Consider the following 19,525-nt stretch of genomic DNA (forward strand, 5'->3'; position numbering starts at 1 on the left):
CTGCTTTCAAACTATCTCCTGAAAACATTTGTTTTTCTCTGTGATTTAGCACTATTGCGGGTAAATATTTAACATCTTTATCCCATTACACATTAATTTGTCCACTAACCCCGTAACCTCACCAGCTCTCTGTGTTTTCCCAAAATACATCCAAGTGAGGCCCCCCTCCTCCCTCCGTACTTCTCCCACCGCCCACAGATGTTTTGATTAGCTGTGACTCGTATGCTGGTCAGATCCTGGGATTAATGATGGATAATTTGCCTAAGGTTGGCACGGCACACCACCGCTCTGCCAGACTTTCGATGCCATATGGGCAGAAGCAGCTGTTTTCATTACTCTCCCTTGCCCAGATGTGTCAAACAGGATGCCGACTTCAATCCGCAGTCTTGCTGGCACTTGGTAGGGGGCTGCTTTCTACTAGCTTGGCAGCTAATTACTTTAATGTAGCCTAGGATGGAGGCCCTGTATTTTTTTGAAAGGCCTTTTGCAAAGAGCCGACTGCCAGCTGTCACCTCTGTGCACAATGAGAGAAGATGGATAGGTAGTCGCTGTGGATCTGATGAGGTTGGCCGCGGGCAGCAGACCGGGATCAGGGGCCGCCTCTTCACAGGAACGGCGGGAAGGTCGTCGGGGAAAGAAGAAAAAAAAAAACAAAACACCACGCTCAGCACAACTTTGCAGTTTCTCTGACTTTTACATTGCGTCTTGGCCGTGTCGTCCATGTTGTCCGCGACTCTCTCTCTCGCTATATAAAGGAACGGGTGGAAGAGGCAGAAATCTGAAGTAATCTGAGACGCCCGGGGTAACGTGCCAAGACCACACACGGGAGAAGCTGGCAGGGGAACAGAGAGTGGCGAGCGAAAACAGAAAGGAGGATGCTGCCAGGATGTCAGCTGGGCCTTTACATGAAATTGCACGCACCATGGAACATGTGTTGGGCGTGTTTCCCATCCTGCTGAGCAGCTCGCTTTTATTGTTTGCTGATAAATCCAGATTTGTCACTACTGCCAGACTTTAAAAAAAGTATATATTGTTACTTCTGTGCAGCCTGGCGGGGTCGTGGTTAGCATGTCTGCTTTACAATTCTGAGGTTCAGGGTTCGAAATTCAGTCTGTGCCTTCCTGTGCTGCAAAAACTCCAAATCTTTCTAGTCAAACATCTCAAAACAAATCTGATTATACACTTATAATAAGAGTCATTCCCGGCAAAATGGAATCGATTTTAGACAACATTTGCTTGTTTCCAGCTCATTTTTACTCCACAGGTAAGAAAAATGTGGTTGAAACAACTGAAAATGCCCCCCCAAAAAAGATTATTTTTATTGTAATTTACTTTGACAAGAAAGAATCAAGAGTCAAGTAAGACTGGGTTCCCCCCCCCCCCACCCCCCAGTGTGTGTAGAGTTTACATATTCTGCCAAAGCATGCCTGCATTTTCACCAGTTACTTTGGGTTATAGGAAAGAGTAGTGGAGGCTAGACTCAGGACAGAGCAACAGTATGGTTTCATGCTTAGAAAGAGTACCACATATGCATTATTTGCCTTGAAAATGCTCGTGGAAAAGTACAGAGAAGGTCAGAAGGAGCTACATTCTGTCTTTGTAGATCTAGAGAAAGCCTATGACGGAGTCCCAAGAGTCCCAAGAACTGTGGTACTGCATGCACAAGTCTGGTGTGGCAGACAAATATGTGAGAATAGTACAGGACATGCATGAGAACAGCAGAACAGCGGTGAGGTGTGCTGTTGATGTGTCAGAAGAATTTAAGGAGTTGGTGGCACTGCATCAGGGATCTGCGCTGAGCCCCTTCCTGTTTGCGGTGGTAATGGACAGGCTGACAGACGAGGTTAGACTAGAATCCCCTTCGACTATGATGTTCGCAGATGATATTGTGATCTGCAGTGAAAGCAGGGAGCAGGCGGAAGAACAATTAGAAAGATGGAGGCACTCACTGGAAAGGAGAGGAATGAAGATTAGCTGAAGTAAAACACAATATATGTGCATGAATGTGAGGGGTGGAAGAGGAGGGGTGAGGCTACAGGAAGAAGAGATAAGGGTGGACGACTTCAAATATTTAGGGTCAACAATCCAGAGCAATGGTGAGTGTGGTAAGGAAGTGAAGAAACTGGTCCAAGCGGGGTGGAACAATTGGCGGAAGGTGTCTGGTGTTCTATGTTAAAACGGTGAGGCCGGCCACCATGTGCAGATTTGAGACGGTGGCACTGAAGAAACAACAGGAAGCAGAACTGGAAGTAGCACAAATGAAGATGCTGCGATTCTCACTTGGTGTTAGCAGATTGGATAGGATTAGAAATGAGCTCATTACAAGAACAGCCAAAGTCGGATGTTTTGGAGACAAGGTTAGAGAGAGCAGATTTACATGGTTTGGACATGTCCAGAGACGAGAGAGTGAGTATATTGGTAGAAGGCTGCTGAGGATGGAGCTGCCAGGCAAAAGAACGAGAGGAAGACCAAAGAAAAGGTTGATGGATGTTGCAAGGGAGGACATGAAGACTGGATGTTCGAGAGGAAGATCCACGAGATAGGCTTAGATGGAAAAAGATGACACACTGTGGCAACCCCTAATGAGACAAGATGAAAGAAAAAGAAGAATAAAATGCCTCTAAATATAAGACTATATTAAAGTTCTAAGCAGTACTAAAGCATTTTTGACCGGCTCCACTGAAACATCCTAGCATGTGCATTTGTGCTTTTTTCCTGCTGAGTGGGGATAAAGCTCAGACAGACAAAGGAGGTTTCATTATTGCTTGCTAGGACAGTGAGGACAGTGCGTGTTAGGGAAGAAGACGCACGAGATAGGCTTAGATGGAAAAAGATGACACGCTGTGGCGACCCCTAACGGGACAAGCCGAAAGGAAAAGAAGACGAATTCGGGTTTCCCCAGCATTCCAAAACAAGGAGGTTGACTCAAAATTGTCCGTATTTGGGAATGTGAGAGTGAATATTTGGTTGTTTATATGTGCCCTGTGATTGGCTGGTGACGGATCCAGGGTGTAGCAAACTCAGTTGGGGTAGACTTGATCTCATCTATGACAGAAAATGGATGGCTGGATGTTACTTCTTTCTTCCGTCATGAAGGTGAGTGACAAGGGTCAAATTAAACATCCTCCCCCCCTTCTGGGGCATTGACGTGTCAAACCTGCCGAATGATACAAATAATAGCTCGGCGCAATCCAATCAATTCATCATCATGGCAGCACGACGTATCAATAAGTTTTCATTATGCTGATATGCCATGTCTATATTGGCCCTTAAATAGTGCCCGGCGGCGAGAGTTTCCCTGGCGACACCGTGATAGAAAGGTCAGCAAGCGCCTGTCTGGGGCCTCTCGATATTTCCATCAATAAGATGTGATGCCTTCACACATGCACGTCCTCCAACGAGAGGGCGCTGTCAGCTGTCAATAGGTGGGCATGGTTCTCTACAAGGGCGGAGCGTGATGGGGGTGTTGGCTTCATCTTGCCAAGGGTGCTATGTCCTCATTTGCAGGATTTGACATCGAAAATAATGCTTGTGGGCAGCACTGTGAGTCACTGGTTACTACATGCCTCGCAGTGCTGAGCCTCTGGATTTGAATCTCGGGTCTGGCCTTTCTGTTTTCTCCCCATGTTTCCAGGGGTTTTCTTTGGGGACCCTGGTCCCCTGCCCCATTCCAAAAAGATGCTTTATCGAAGACTCGAAAATGTCTTAAGTGTGCGTACAGTGGCGTTTTGACGGCAGCGGTTTCTGATTTGGGCGAAATGGGCATCTGTCCAGGGGGGGCCATTCTGTGGGGTGCGGCCACACCTCCCCCACCGACGACCAGCCTGAGGTAGTCAATTGACACTTGGCGCTCCTGACAAATGCACTTGGAAATGTTGCTTTGAGAAGAAATCCAAACTAAATCTCGATCATGAATTCCTCTATAAGTAAAAATTGATGGATTGCTAACTTCTTTTATTATTTTTTTTACATAATACGTTCCTGGTTTTTCTTTTGATAAAATGCCATTCAAAAACCATTAAATTCAAATCACTGTGATAACCGTATTTGATAATTAAATTGAGTTATGAGCTTGTTCAAGGAACATATTTAACCAGTAAGTCAAGGTACTATTGTACATGACAGCAAAAGTTGAACCACCCAGTTCTTTTAATCCATTCATCCATTTTCTTAGCCGCTTATCCTCACAAGGGTTGCGGGAGTGCTGGAGCCTATCCCAGCTATCATCGGGCAGAAGGCGGGGTACACCCTGAAATGCTTGGCAGCCAATCGCAGGGCACATAGGGGTAATTTAAAGTCTCCAATGAAAGTGTGTTTTTAGAATGCGGGAGGAAACTGGAGTGCCCAGAGAAAACCCACGTAAGCACGGGGAGAACATGCAAACTCCATTTGAATCCCAGCTGCTTTGAACCACAGCTGCTACACTGTGCCACCCAGTTGTCTATGCAAAAACTAAAATAGGAATTGGCCTCACTAATCTAAAAGATCCGTTGACTTTTCATCACGGGTGATTTTTTTTAAAAATGGTTTAAGTGTATCCCTGTCTTTGCATTTGTAAGCAACGCAACACTGATGAGCCCATGGCGCGCACGGTGTTGTTTCGCTTGCAGCTGTCTGCTTTTGCATCAGTATTGATCTTAATGTTACGCTTCATCTTTTGGCGCCCATCGGGAGGGAAAGGATGAGCAAAGAAAGCATTTAGCGAATCAAACAACATTTTTCGGCAACACTTTCTTCTCCTTTTCATCCCTCCCCTCGTCACGCTTTGACTGACATTTTGCTGAAATTACCAGCAATGCCTGAGGGAAGGTGCGTGTCAAACCTTTAAACTGTTATTATTCCATACACGAGGCCTGTTTTTCGTCAGCCAATGTATTGTTCAAAGTGGTGTTTGTTCATTGGGGCTTCCTCTACACTTTTCCGTGTAGCGTGCATCCCCTTCACAACACGTTTTACAGTCACGCTCACTTTTTTGGGCCCCCGAGTGGCTTCTCCCACAGGAGCCTATTATCCTTCTTAGTATATGCAAAAAGCTCGGCAGGATTGTGCGGCGCACTCACTTGGGGACTTGACATCCGTATTATGAGACCGTTACTCAGCCGGCAGCGTTGCACTAGCCACGTCTCATTTGGAAAAACTCTCCTGGCGCGCTGAGGGGGCTTCTCACAAAGAAAGTCATTTAGCGTCTGGAGCAAACATGAAGGGCCGCACCGCAACAGAGAGCCTTCGGTTTGATCGACATGGAACAGGCGAATTTTTAATAACAGCGGAGGCGGAAGATGGAATTAAATCCGTTCAGAGCTGTTGTTCATGTGTACATTGGTAGTAGGAAATTGTGACTTGATTTGGGCCAGAAAAAAATATTTGGAGGTCTGTTTTGCAAACGTCAAATCGCATGGCACACCACCAAATAATAATGTCAAAAAAGTGACTTGCTTGTTTTTTAATTAAAAAGAAAATAGCTTTGTTTTGGATGGAAATTTTATAGAATACATAGCTGTGAAATTTTGGGATGCAGTCTCATGTCAGGGTTTCCTGTATGGAATTTGCACATCCATTTTGTGGTTGTGTGGATTTTCCTTGAGTACTCTTGCTTTCTCCTCATAATTAATTTGGTGATGAATTACTTGCGTTGACCACACACTTGAGGGTTTGCCTTCATAAAGTTTGAACAGGCTTCTTTTTTTTTTTTCCCACCCACAGACAACTCTCTGGTTTTAACTTCAGTTACTCCTCCATCCGGGACGGATGCACTGTCCATTCATTAATTTTCCATACTACTTATCCTCATCAGGATCGCGATTGAGATGGAGTTATCCAAGCTGACTTTGAAAGAGAGGCACGGTAGAACCTGAGTACCTACATTAGCACGAGGAGGACCCAAAGAGTATTCCAACCCTGAACCTCAGAACCGTGACTCAGACGTGCAAACCACTTGCCCGCTGTGCTGCCTCAGTCATCAATGACAAAACCAGAATGTGAAACTGAGTGTGGACGTTGAGAACAATTGTTTTTTTTTTTTAAATGAATTTTGTTGAGGACAACATTATTCTCATTGAAATCTAACTTTGTTTGCCTGCACCCCAAACGGCAAGATTGGATTTTCTTAATTAAATTACCCGCCCTTTGCACGTCGCAAACTCAAGGGAGGCTGTTGTTTCAAGGCAGAGAAAAAAAAAATGTCCCTGGGTATTTTTTGGGGTTGTGCATAATGCTGGGTTATACAGAGAATGAAATGTTTTGTTCTGGATTCCCCCCCCCCCCCTCCCACCACCAGACATCCATTCCAATTGGACTGTTTTTTTTTTTTTTTTTTTTTTTATTTAACTGGCCGTGTCTGCTTTCTTCTCTGTTGTGCCAGCATCAGACCCTGAGCCTCTCGCCGGGGGAAGGCTTTGATGTGTCCCCACTGCGCTGCCCCCCACTTCCAACCACCCCCTTGGGCCCTGATTGGTGGAGAGCCGGTGGGGCTGCCGGGCCCCGACGTGGGAGCGGGACGGGACGGTGGGGGGCGGATGAAAGCTCGCAGGGCAGCGAGGGGGCACCTGTACACAGAGCCTGGCCTGTGCGCCTGCTTCATCTTCAAGCGTTCGCCTTGACCGCTGGCTGAACTCGGGTGTCAGCGACCATCACACGGTTGCTGTGACCTCCCTTTCTCTCAATTTATTTCCTCTCTCTCACTCCACATCCTCCTCTTTTCTCTCTTTTGGCCCTTTTGTCTGTCCGCCTTTTGCGTGACAGGTGAATCTTTCTCGTAATCGGAATGAAATGAGATTCTCACGAGTTTTAAAATGCATACAATGTTCAACACAAGTTTGAAAAAATGACCACAAAAGGAGTTTGTAAAGAACAAGGCTACTCTCGCTGGTCTGAGGGAATGAGATTAAGCATAAAACAATCTTTGGTGCCATTTAGACTTAGCCAAAGGTCAGAGAAAAACTGCCATTCCTTCTTTTCTTTGACTGAGATGTCCCAGCAATAAGCATACTGTTTAAGCATGAATGTGTCTCTTTGTCATCTTATTTCCTTTGAACCCAGAAGAAAGGAGACTTTTAGTTCACAGCCAACGTATGTGTGGTTGAAGGGCATTGGTGACGGTAAGATACACTCTCTCTAGATAGCCCATCCAATACACCTGCACAATCAAACAGGAACAAAAAACGATGTTCTTTAAAGATCTCATATTTGGCTATCAAGACCTTCAGTAAAGACATAATAGTGTCATCACAAAAAACACCATGTTTTTCTTTTACGGGTGTCCGTAAAAAGCCCCTCTGATAACTACTTGCTTAACGCAGTTTTGTATCCGTTTTGTCCCTATTCTGCAAAAACCGCCCCTTCTCCTATGATTGGTTGCCTCCATGTAGAAGACCCACTTGTGAGAGCACACGTGTTTGTCTTGTTGACAGCCTTGGCTCAGGAGCGGAGAGGTAGGCAGAGATCTTCGCTAGAGACGTAAATAAGATCGAGAAATTCGATTGACCCGATTTCCGACTTCGCGGAATGACTTCAATTCATATTTGACATTTACTGATGGACCGTAGAGTGAATATTAAATACCAAGTACAACATAAAGTTGGTTTGTAAAAATTACAGGACCTTTAAAATTCACAATGCTCTGTTTTGTTAACACTGCTAGAACGCCATTCATTTAAATTGGGTATTAGTGTGGTACACTCGTAGAACTGTGTCACATCAAACTTACATCCCACCAAAAATCCATCCATCCATTTCGTATAGCACTGATCCTTTTTAGGGTTCCAGGTGAGATGGAGTCTCTCTCTGCAGACTTTGGACAAGAGGTGAGGTACGCCTGGACTGGTCACGAGCCAATCGTATGGCATTTATTGATAAACAAGCATACACACTCATATTTTCACTTACGGACAATTTAGAGTCTAAAATACGACTAGATTGCATTTTCATGAAGAAAACCCCTCTTAAAAAACAAACTGATCGAACCTGAGCATTCTGGCTAAGCATTTCTTTTTTTTATTAAGACCAGGAAGGAACATTTTGATCAGAGCTTACATTCCAGGATAATACCTAATCTTTCAGCAACAGCCGATAAACAAGCCTTCAGGGATTTTGATCAGAAGTGGGGCCAATGCGCAAATTCAACTATTATTGGTATGTGCATACCCCACATTTTTCAGTCGCTCGCCTGATTTCAAACTCTTCTCGTCATTTTTATTTCCATACTGCCTTTCCATCAGGAGGAACTACTTGTGGGGGAGGTGGAGCTATCCGAGTTGACTTCGGACAAGAGGTGGGGTACAACCTCAAATTCAACTCCATTATTGGTATGTCTGTACACCGCTTTTTTTCCAGTCACTAGACTGGTGACTTTACCTCATTCACTAGCAATGACGGGTTCCGAAGTCACATATTCATGTTACCTGGGAGCGGGAAAATGCTCAAATTTGTCCTATCAATGTGTGCACACCCTGCTTTGGAGCAACAACCACATTTAGAATTGATAATTGACCTCAGGCTCCGTGTGCCTAGCCCTAGACTACAAATAGATGTCATCCTTCCAGAAGGTGTTGGGAGAATAATATTTTTATCGACGCAGTGACCCTGCTTTCCAATGTTGCTGATGTGCATCGTGTTCCTGCTATTAGAAAATGCTACATGATTAAGGATCTCTCTGTATTTTGAAAGCTGTTTGCGATGACAAAGCTCTTGGTTGACCCTGTGTAAATGCAGTTGTTGCAGAGGTGACCCGCTTGTAAATGAGGGTCATGGTTCAGGTGCTGGAGGTCACCACCATCGGCCTTCCCCTGCGTACGGGGTCACCTCAGCGGCCCGCTGCTGTCGACACCCCCGAGTGCTGAACGTGCATTTGATTGCGTTAAGGCCAATAAGGGTGGAGCTGGGAGGTCACCTCCAGACTCATTGAGATGTGAGAGGTGACAGGCGGCCAGGTCTAAGCCAATAGAGCTCAAACGGCATCTGTCAAACGTGGCAGACAGGAGTGTTTGCTCAGCAAATCACAGTGGTGAATTCTTCAGATGGGACACCAGCACTTCATAGCCTGTTTGAAACTGCTGACAATATTATCCAAAACAATAAATACAAATATTGACTATAATAACATGAAATAGTCATTATTAATGAACTATAGCAATGATTCACAACCTTTACTGAGCTAAGGCGCATGTTTGATACTAGAAAAATGTGACAAAAAGCATACATACTGGTACTTTGTTTTTTGTGGAACAGATTAATAGCATTTAAATTCATTTCAATTGTGAAAATTGATTTGTTATACGAGTAAATTTAGTTGAGATGGACTATTGAACCAAATAAAGACAAAGTATCACCGTATACTCTAAGAACTACAGTATGTGCTTTGCCACGGAAGTTTCTTTGTTTTACCAAACTATATATTGTTGTCATAGATGGATTTTTTGTGTGTGTGTTCAACAAATAATATTTTTCAGACTAATTGCAAGAAAAGTGATAATTTCTCACAACACACATTACGATCTTTAATAGTGGAATCACTGGACTAAAGTATTTCAGTGGCAACAAAGTTGTTCCTGAAGATCATTAGGAACAATAAAGCAAACAAGCTGCGGCCAACAGGCGGTTCGGGGTAGCCAATACGCCAAGGAAGAACGTGACCCCCCCCACCACTAACACCACCACTGATTTTCAAGGGGGCAAAATCTGGATCAACACAGTTAACGTTTGCTTTTGGAGGTACATCAGCAAAACTTTGACACCCCCACTGCATACTCTGGCTGTGCCACTGGCCTTCGCAGCCTATTTTACATGGAGACAGCAACCAGTTGGGACAGTTTATGTTTATTCACTATGACCACCATGCAACGTCCATCATTTGTGTTGAATCCGTCATACACTCTAATGTCTGTCACTGGCAACCAGGATGTAGTCTGCCTTTGGGCCAAAGTTAGCTGCTTTAGGCTCCAGCAGTCCAGAGACCCTTGTGAAGATAGGCGGCTTGGAAATAGATATAATATATCCAGCACTCTGAGAAACATTTACCAGACTAGAAACAGCACTCCATATGTTCTCTTTCCAGGAAACTGGAAGGAATTCTTTAAAAAGAAAAACCGCAAAAGATTTGAGGGCCACCTGCCTGTGTGTGTGCCTGAGAACGGGGGTGCATCACAGCATCACCACGCACATCACTTAGGCTAAATCCCAAAGGCCGTGACTGGCGCAGCGTGTCCCGCATTAGCTCCACCACAGCTTGCTGAAATGCACTCGCCTGAGTGGAATGAGAGCCGCCAGGCACCATGCACACCACGATGGCGGCTTTGTCAGACACAGATCAATGCGCGGCAGCGCTCACTCAGGCCCGGCCGCCGCCCCAGCTTGGCTGCAAGGACGAATACAGTATCTTAGCGGGCATCATTGATACGCCGTGTTTTCCTCGTCGCCTTTAATTGAGTATCTCAACACTTGCCGCCTGGCCATGTTTCTTTTAGTCTGCAGGTGGTAGGCCAGTCTAGCTAAAATCCACCTCCATTATGAATAAGAGCAGCACATGTAACATGGAATGAGGCAACCTGTGTAGATTCTGTCTCAGTTGAATCAAGTCAACTGGACTCTACTTGTTCAATATTTTGTGGCTTCTCATTTCTAGAAAATGGTTAAGGCAATTATGCTATTAGACCAGTGTTTTCAAACTAGGGGGTGGGGGGGCTACCATTTTCATTATTAAATTACACCCTGCTGATGGAGCTAATTTTACTACCAAACACACAAGCCCACAAAAGCCATTTATATGACATTAAATGAAATGATGAAAGACATTCAACTTTAGCAGAAAAGAAAGTTTAGATTTGTGTTCATTCTTGGTGTGTTGTAAACTCGTCAGTGACATTTTTCAACTGTAAAATTCACTACTGCAGTGATTATTGATTACTGCAAGCTAAGCCGATGTGTATTACTAGAAACACTGTGTGCGTGTGTGTGTGTGTGTGTGTGTGGTGTGTGTGTGTGTGTGTGTGTGCTGGGGTAAAGGGGAGGGGATTTCATCTGCAAAAAAAAGTTTGCAAACCACTGTGTGAGACTAACAAAATACTAAAACAGCAGCGTTCCACTTTTTTTTTTTCATTTTCGTTACCATGGTCGGGTCAGGAAGTCAACTTGTAAATGTCATTTCGGAAATTATTACATTTTTCAGCTCCAAATTAAAAATCTGTTTTCTTGGGGTTTTTTTTTTGCCTTAATTCATGTATTTGGTGGGAAGATTCAATTCCATGCTGGATAGGTTCACTCAAAAAGCCTAATTATCCATAGAAGCACATGTGAGCATAGATGGTTGAGTGTCTCTATGTTCCCTTGGATTGACTGGCGACCTATCGAGGGTGTACCTCACCTCTTGGTCAAACCGGTAGGGATAGGCTCAAGCACACCCGTGATTCGAATGAGGAACGGCATCATAGAAAATGGAGAGATGGCTGTATCTTTGGTGGATTTAACAACAGTATGGGAATCAGTCTTTTCTCAAAGTACACCCTGTGAGGCTAATAAATGAGTTTTCATAGAGAAGTAAAGGAGTTGGAAAAAATAAAAACTCTTTCCCAAAGGAGAGCTGTATTGTTTGGTAAACGCTGCCGCTAGTTCCAAGATTCAGAGATGAGAAAAACAATAAACGTGACTTTTGTCCAAGCACTATGTGAAAGTGGGTCATTATTGCGCAGCTGAATGCCGCCGCAGCCGCAAAGCAGCACTGAGCACAATCATTTATTTATGAAGTGGCCTGTGACTTGAGAGCTCTTGAACTTGGATCTCATGAGAGGGTTACTGTGCCTGCTGTAACTGAACTGATACGCGTTTAACACAGCGGAGGTCACCGGCGTCGAGCCCCAACATCCTGTTAGTAATGTTTGCTACGTTTACTCTGAAATGTGGACAGTGACTTTGACCGTTGAATAGAGTAGCATTTTAATCCACATTCCGCCAAATTTCAAACATCCATTGAGCTGGGTCTCGTTAGGTTCACGGCTTAGCTGGAGCTGACTTTGGGCGAGAGGTGGAATGCACCCTTCACTGGTCGCCAGTCAATCGAAGAGTGGCGATAGACACAAATATTCACACTCGTATTAAATTGCAATTTACATTTTCAATTGACTTCACATACGTATCTCTGGGATGTGGGAGGAAGCCAGAGTACTTGGAGAAACGCAAACGCCACATAAAGTTGTTCTAATAGAGACTGAAGCAGCTCTCCTAAAAGTGTGTGGGGGTTGGGGGAGGCGGGGGGCCACTAACCTCTCACCGTCCTTCTGCAAAATGCATGGCAGGTCAATTTATGTTAGCGCAGAAGCTTGATAATAAGAAGCCTAAAAAAAAAAAAAAAAGTGATTTTTCCTTTGCAACTCAGATCTGTACGTTAGTCGAAACACACCAGCACAGAAAGTCAGCGTCACCATTCATCTCACAGTTGGGCTGAATTCTATCCCAACTGACTTTGGTCAAGAGGTGGTATGGACCCTGGACCGATCACAAGTCAATGTTTTTGGAATGTGGGAGGAAGCCACAGTACCCGTAAAAACCTACGTAAGCATGTGGGGAAGTTGCAAACTAAAAGATATTCAAACCCCAAGCCTCAGAAGTATCAGGAAAGACTAATCACCACTAGTGCACTTTGCTGCTCTGGGAATTAACCACATTTTTAATTTTTGCACATTTTTAAAGGAGCAGTTGGAATCACGATCAAGCACTGCTGCAAATATTGAAATAAAAAAATGCAACAGACCTGTCCCACAATGTTAACACTTCCAAATATGAATAGAATAAATATAAAGTATCCTCAAAACTATGATCCGAAGACCGTTTATAGTATTTTAATCTCATTTTAAAATGTTCCCGAACTATAAAAAAAAAAAAAAGCTCAAGTTCCACGTGTAGATGCGTGTTGTTTAAAGACTCTACGTAACATCTACTAACAACCCAGCATACAAAGCCTGTCTTAAATCAAGCTATACCACTTCAATTTACTTCCTTGACACTAATTCCTATTTAGACAAGACTTTGATGGTATCTTGCTGCATTTTCCGGTGTTTGAAAAAGAGCACAAAAACTTGAAGAAAGTGGAGTCTGATACGCCTTGAAAAATAAAAATGAAAAAAATGACGGGGAAAAAAATGTGAATAGAGGAGATTGGTTCACGGGGCCGAAACCTTTGTGTCAATTAATTTTTTTGCTCAAATTAGCCATTTTTTTCTCCACAGCTGTTCTTTATATAGTAAAGGGCACGAATTAAAATGTCAGGCCGTGTGTCGCCAAGGGAAGGCCGGCCACATGATCCTTCGAGGAGGAAGCGTTGACACAAAAGGGGGTGTCCGTCATCACCCGTCATGTTGTTGACATGATTGGCAGTGCCGAGCGCTCATCACGGCCCAAAGCTCTCCGTTGCGGGAACTCGTAACTCGGGCCCTATTGTTTAACAGCTCCCAGAGACAGGAGGACACAGAAATTATTCTGAAGAGCAGGAGCCACACGCTGGAAGGTGACCTTTAACTGCACTTCCTTAGCTGAATCTCATCCAATTAGAGGACTGTATATTTTCCCTAATAGCGGCTGATGAGGCCGGGCGTATGAGCCGGCACGCCCGGCCGGCGTTGCTATGCAGCGAGATGGCTGCTTAGCGGCGAAGGAGCGCTGGGGAATAAGTGAGCAGAGAGCTTTAATTTGATAGGGTTAGAATCCTGCAGGCTCCGGGGTCGTGGGTCACCAGGAGCTCGCCTTGCACCCGATATGAAGAAATCACAAGTAAATTGCTTACATCTGCCGCCGGTGGCTGCGAAGGCTGTGATTGGATCCCCGTAGTGAGGCGCTATCTAACGTGGGTTCTTCTAAGGAAGGTGGGGGGTGGGGGCGAGTTGGAAAGACGGTCTTGTAATTCGAGTAATTGGGAATTAATTGTCTGAATGCTGGAGAACATTTAAATACATCTGATTCTACACCTGAACTCTTTGTATTTCATATTATTCTCACCATATTTTGTTGTTTTAAAATGTCCACATATGTTTCAAGAATTCAACATCAAAATGTACATTTTATTCAGAACACCAGACTTTCGTCCTCTGCTGTAAACTGAAATTCATGTCGCAAGTGCACTAACCCTAACTTCACGGGGTCAAACTCGGAAAACAAACAACGAACTCCCCAACTATGCTGCGAAAACTAAAACTTAGGGTTAATTACATAATGGCTTGTGAGAATATTGTTCAAACCATCCTGTAACCAATCGATAGCTTTTCCTGGCAGTTAAATCTATAATTCATCCCCCCCCCCAAAAAAAAAGTCAGACTTTTGACATTTTTAATTAATTGTGCAGCATTTCAGTTCAGCGCCATCCCTTTTTGGCCATACATTGCACTTCCGCGTCAATGTTAAGACAAAGCTTTCACGGAACCCGCCGCACGCTGCTGTGTTGCAATCCAGACAAGCGGCTACAAGACTCCCCGATGAAGCCCGTGCCGGCAAATAAGGTGCAACAAAAGTGCCACATGAAAATGACTATCCATCAACAATGTTCCCAGTCTGGAACACTGGCAATAATACAGCCAATGAATAATCTTATACCGGGTCAAAGTTGGACCTGCTCCATATTGCATCCTCTGCATTCCGTCCAACACAAAAGCACCTTGTTTGTCTTCTATTCGTTGTGATTATACGTCAGCCGTTTTGCCCACGCGTTCCTCATCCCGGCCGGCGTTGGGACACAGTCCAACGTAAATTGGGCCAGGCTATGATTTATCACAAAAGCTCTGGCACATGACAACTCATTGAAAGGTCTTTGTCACCAATTATGTGTCTATTAAGGAACAGTCAATCAGTCAATGTGCAAATAGGCAGGCCTCAGTGGGCCGCTGCTATTGAAGAGACGCTGTCAATAGTCCACCTGATATGATTTAGCCCAGGAGGAACTGTGTGCTCCACACACACATCGCCTTCGCTTATTGACCAACAATTATTTTAACGAGACTTTTTAATGGGCACGTATTATTCGCATTGGATTTGCAGTTTGTCAACCTTTTGCGTCGCACTTCATCAGCCGTACACTCAATCCCTTTCTGAGCGTGATGTGATGTCATGTTTTTTTTCCCCCCGCCGCTGGTCACATTTGACTGCACTACACCACAAATTGGACGTCGGGCTGACTAATTTGATTCCTCCTCCCAAAAAACTGAAAGGAAATCCCTGTTCGCGGCCGCCGGTGCAATGATGGATGCTAATGTTGTGCTTTCGGCATGTAGGTGCTTCGCCTCAGTCCGAATCAAAACAGTTATTGTTGCATTCTGTCCCCATTTTCGCATAAGTGACTGTAAATTGTTTTTTACACTTGTGTGGCGCTTGAGCAAAACATTGACTTAAGCCTCAAAGAATAAGTGGAATGTTTTTAAGTATTACGTGGTAAATCCTTTAAGGGGACATAATGTGTAAAACTGCCTTGTTAATTGCTTGTACTGTATATACAGTATATAGCTGGGTGTCCGGAGTGCGTGCCCACTCTTTAAGTGTAAAATTATACAATCCAATAAATCTTTAGCGAGTTATCCATTTCCCAAAATGAGGCTGTTAGCGTACCGTTTGGAATTTTTACCAAATTTTCCCAACTATTTACTTCACCAAAAATGAGTTGATTAAAAGGAAATTCAGGTGGTTTGGATTAACAATGTATCCAATAGGTCACGTCATATGAACAGTCCAGTACACCTTGGCAATGTGATGTTAATCCTCTGTCATTTAATGTTTTTTTGAGAAGATTTTTTTATCGGCAATTACGAATTTTCATGGGCGCCGCCATTTTGGCGAGTCACATGACCTACATGCACGGATGTGACATAACGGGCACGGCAAAAAAGGCTCGTTTACGTTGGGAAACAATTGTGGTCAGCGCTGATTTCTCGGATTTATCCTCATCTGATGAAGAAATTGCGGTGTCGGTTGATTGGGAAAACTGAGGAATACGTCTATACAGAATCTGTGGCTGGAAATGTTGAATATTCGGATGGTTCTTCGGACGGAATTATGCGGAGTCTGACGAGTGAGCTCGCCGGAGCTCGCGAGCGGCCCCGCCACCGGAGCTCGCTCATCAGACATGTTAATGCGAACCGCCGGAATTTCCCTTTAAGGATGCAAGTAGCGAGAAAAAGAGCAAAAAAAGTTGGCAATTTTGCTTTGCCCATCCGTCAACATGCATTGTTCTGACTGGGGTTGATCGCGATGAACTCTCAAGTGGGATTTAGTGAAGGTACGAGCTCTGGAAAGAACCCAAAATGGCTTCTTTAAACCAAAATGGCCAATTTCCTATTAATGTTCTGCCTGGGTGCTTGAGACATTTTTTTTTTTTAACTGCCGTGATAGACACCTTTTTCATGTCCATTGGTCAAACTGCTATTGGGGGCTATTTCTTTTGTAACGTTTCAAAGAGATGCTACAAGTGACTTTTGGCGTGACTTTTTCGGGTGAACTGATATGATAGCACACGTCCGCCCAATTTCATGTTTTTGTGTGAAACCGATTCAGGGGGCCTTTGAAGAAATAAAGTCCTGTTTTTAAGAACAGTCTTATTTTTCAAGAATCCAGTCCTATACTGTTTTGCAAAGACCTATGAGAAAAAACAACAACAACTAAGGCAATCGTCCTAAAATGAGAAATTAGCCTCAAAGTTTTAAATATCAACCTTCCTTGACAGATTCCCCCTATCGACATAACTTGTGTGGGAAGGAGGGAAAAAAAAAGAAAAGAAAAACAGAAGCTCGTTCCTAAAATCCAGCTGAGGTGGCTCAACGAGCTTTGCCTTAAATGCAGTCCCGTGCTAATGGGAAGATCCGAGGGTCAGTCGGGGTGAGCCGGTCTTTCCTTAACAGGAAATTAGCTTTTGGTTGGCCGTGTTCCTGGGGTAATGACAATGTGTGTATGTGTTTAATCTGAGCTAATATAGTTTTAATAATGGGATCAATTATTAAAAATAACCACGTGGTGGCGATCCCAAAGACCACCAGTGGAACTTGATTCTGTTGCAAGAGGAAACTGAACATTTTCTCTGTCCCAATAGAGGAGTGGAAGGAGACTTTGGAGGCTGCATTTGAAGGCATAGGACATAAACAGTCAAAGACAGTTTAAAGGTTCTTTCGACAGTTGCCTTCTTGCCCTATTTTTTTGTCATCAAATGCATTGCCCGTATCTCGAAGAAAAAAAAAAAAAACACTGACGCTTAAATAAAGACACTTCTTTCAATGTATTCTTTATTGTTAATTTTGTTGTACAATGCTGCTACAGCCCCAAATATTTTCTGGCCGTCAACCTGTACGAGCATTTGGTCTATGCGGTTAATCTGTGCATGGTGTACTTTGCTGAGAATCTAACTAGAACTACAGTAGCGACTTAACTCAAATTTCAACTTAAATCGGATTCTAACATTCAAGTCTGAATTTACATCAAAATACTTTGTATAAAAAACAAATACATTGAAATAAACAAAATAATGTACTTAGCATTACTGCTGAGAGGTGGATGGAGAAGAAAGGGAGGCTGCACTAAGCGATTGCGAAGGAACCTGGTCCTCAATCCTCTCCATCTCGACAAGTATCAAAGAACCTTGTTTTGTGATCATTGTATCCTACATAGGAACGGAACCCTTCACATGCACTAAAATACGGGCTTTGTCTTTAATAATTGTCACCTTAGTGGACCGACTAAAGCGTTGGTGGTGTTGGTGTGTCTCCTTTATCCAATCTTTTGTGATCTTGAGCTTCGTTTTCGTGGTAATGGATTTTGTTATGCCTGCAGAAGCATTGTTAAAAGATACAGCTTTCTTCTTTGGGGCCATAATGTCTAAAAAGGAGGGCAAAAAATGCAAAGATAGTCGTGACACACAAACACGAACAAGCATTCGCCAGACAAAATGGCAGACGGGGAACAAGCGTTGTAAAGGAGACAAGGCACATATTTGACAATTAAAAAAAAAAAAAATCTAATGGCACACCAACAAACAAAAATGTCACAAAAAGTGGGAAAAATTACTGTATGAACATTCTGCCATTAAATAGAAGAGCATTTATTTGTTCTGCAACTTTGCCTCAAAGGCATAAATAGATGAACAAAGATGCATACATTACGTAAAATTTTGTATTTTCCTATGGCCCACCCGAAGGCGTCTCTCAGAAAACTCATGTGCCCCAGCACATTGACTGAAAATCACTGACCCAAGTCTTTGTATTGAACTCCACAATGCATAATGCATAACAATATACGAATTGTCTGAATATCACGCGCCGCCAGCCAGGATTCGTATGAGAGTTTACTCGTTTACGGTATATTGTACTGTGTGTGGGCACCTGTTGGCCTTTTGGCCCAGGCTATTTCTAGACCACTTGTGTATTTCATTTATTTGCAAAGTGGCTCAAAGACAGACTTGAACTGTATTCTTTTTGTTCTGGGAATTAGACAGGATCACTCTGTGCTGGATTGTACAACATCGTTTTGTTGTTTTTGGATGCTACAGCTAGCCCTAAAAGACAATTTATGTTCACCTTCGATTGTTATTTCAATGCTAGTCCTTTCTCTGTTGCAAATAATCCAAATGGGTCACAGTAGCTGCATTGCATCCCATGGAGGTTACATTTGAAGGCAGATGACATCAAATAGCGAGGTAAAGGATGCCTCGCTTCAGATAGTCCCTCACATGATGCCTCCTTTTCCTGTTTTTTGCCAGATGCATTACCCCAATCGAGGGCCCGCATTCTGTGGAGCTGGTCACCAGCCATTCGCAGGCCACGTACTATGTAAACAATTTTTCATTCACAATCACTTCTTTGGGCAATTTAGAGTCTCAAGGTAATGCATATTTTGGGATTTTGGAGGAAATCAGAGTGTCTGGAGAAAACCCACACACGTACGGGGAGAAGATGCAAACTCCACACTGGTGAGGCCATATTTGAACCCAGGTCCTCAGAACTGTGAAGCAGATTTGCTAAATAATCATCCATCATGCCACCCTTTCAGTCCACTTGCTTAATGCTAACATATAATTAGAAATGCTAGAAACGGGCTAACAAATAGCATGCATGTGGCATTATTATAAGGCTTGAAAGCCCCACTGACATGAAAAGCATGATTTTTAGTATGTTTTTAATAAATGAATTTTAAAAAAGGCAGCTGGAATGGACCCATCAGTTTTTTCAACACAACATGATTTTGAGGTATATGGCTTTTTGTAACTCCCGCCATGAAAATCCTCTCGAGGGATATGTTTTGAAGAAGAAGCATGAAGTGACGTTGTGAGCACAAGTTTTACCTCTGGGAAAGTAGCTCGTTGTTCCTTCATGCTAGCCAAAATGCCGGCTCGTTGTATTGCTGGATATTGTTCGAACAGTCGGGAGGAAGGATTTACTCTTCATACATTTCAAAAAGACCCGGTTCATCGTCAAAAATGGATTGCACAGGTGGAAAGGACGAGAGCTTCGTGGGTTCTAAATGACAGGTTGGTTTGTATAGAGCTACTTAAATAATAATAAGAAAATAAAAAAAT

The 19,525-nt window shown here is 43.5% G+C and overlaps 1 long non-coding RNA gene across 2 annotated transcripts in view; it reads right to left on the reverse strand.

The window, feature by feature from the left end:
* Positions 1–219: 219 nt before the first annotated feature.
* The window catches only part of LOC133502431 (uncharacterized), a 37,951-nt gene continuing 18,645 nt past the window's right edge, over positions 220–19,525 (reverse strand). Inside the window, exons 4-5 of one of the 2 annotated variants that reach the window (XR_009795482.1) lie at positions 12,253–12,323; positions 220–602 (exon numbers count right to left, since the gene is read on the reverse strand). This is a non-coding gene — a long non-coding RNA (uncharacterized LOC133502431). Of the gene's footprint in view, positions 603–12,252; positions 12,324–17,299; positions 17,830–19,525 lie in introns of those variants that run through there. The other variant, XR_009795480.1, reaches the window with a different exon arrangement.

Source organism: Syngnathoides biaculeatus, chromosome 6, assembly GCF_019802595.1.
Source record: "Syngnathoides biaculeatus isolate LvHL_M chromosome 6, ASM1980259v1, whole genome shotgun sequence".
Classification (NCBI taxonomy): Eukaryota; Metazoa; Chordata; class Actinopteri; order Syngnathiformes; family Syngnathidae; genus Syngnathoides; species Syngnathoides biaculeatus.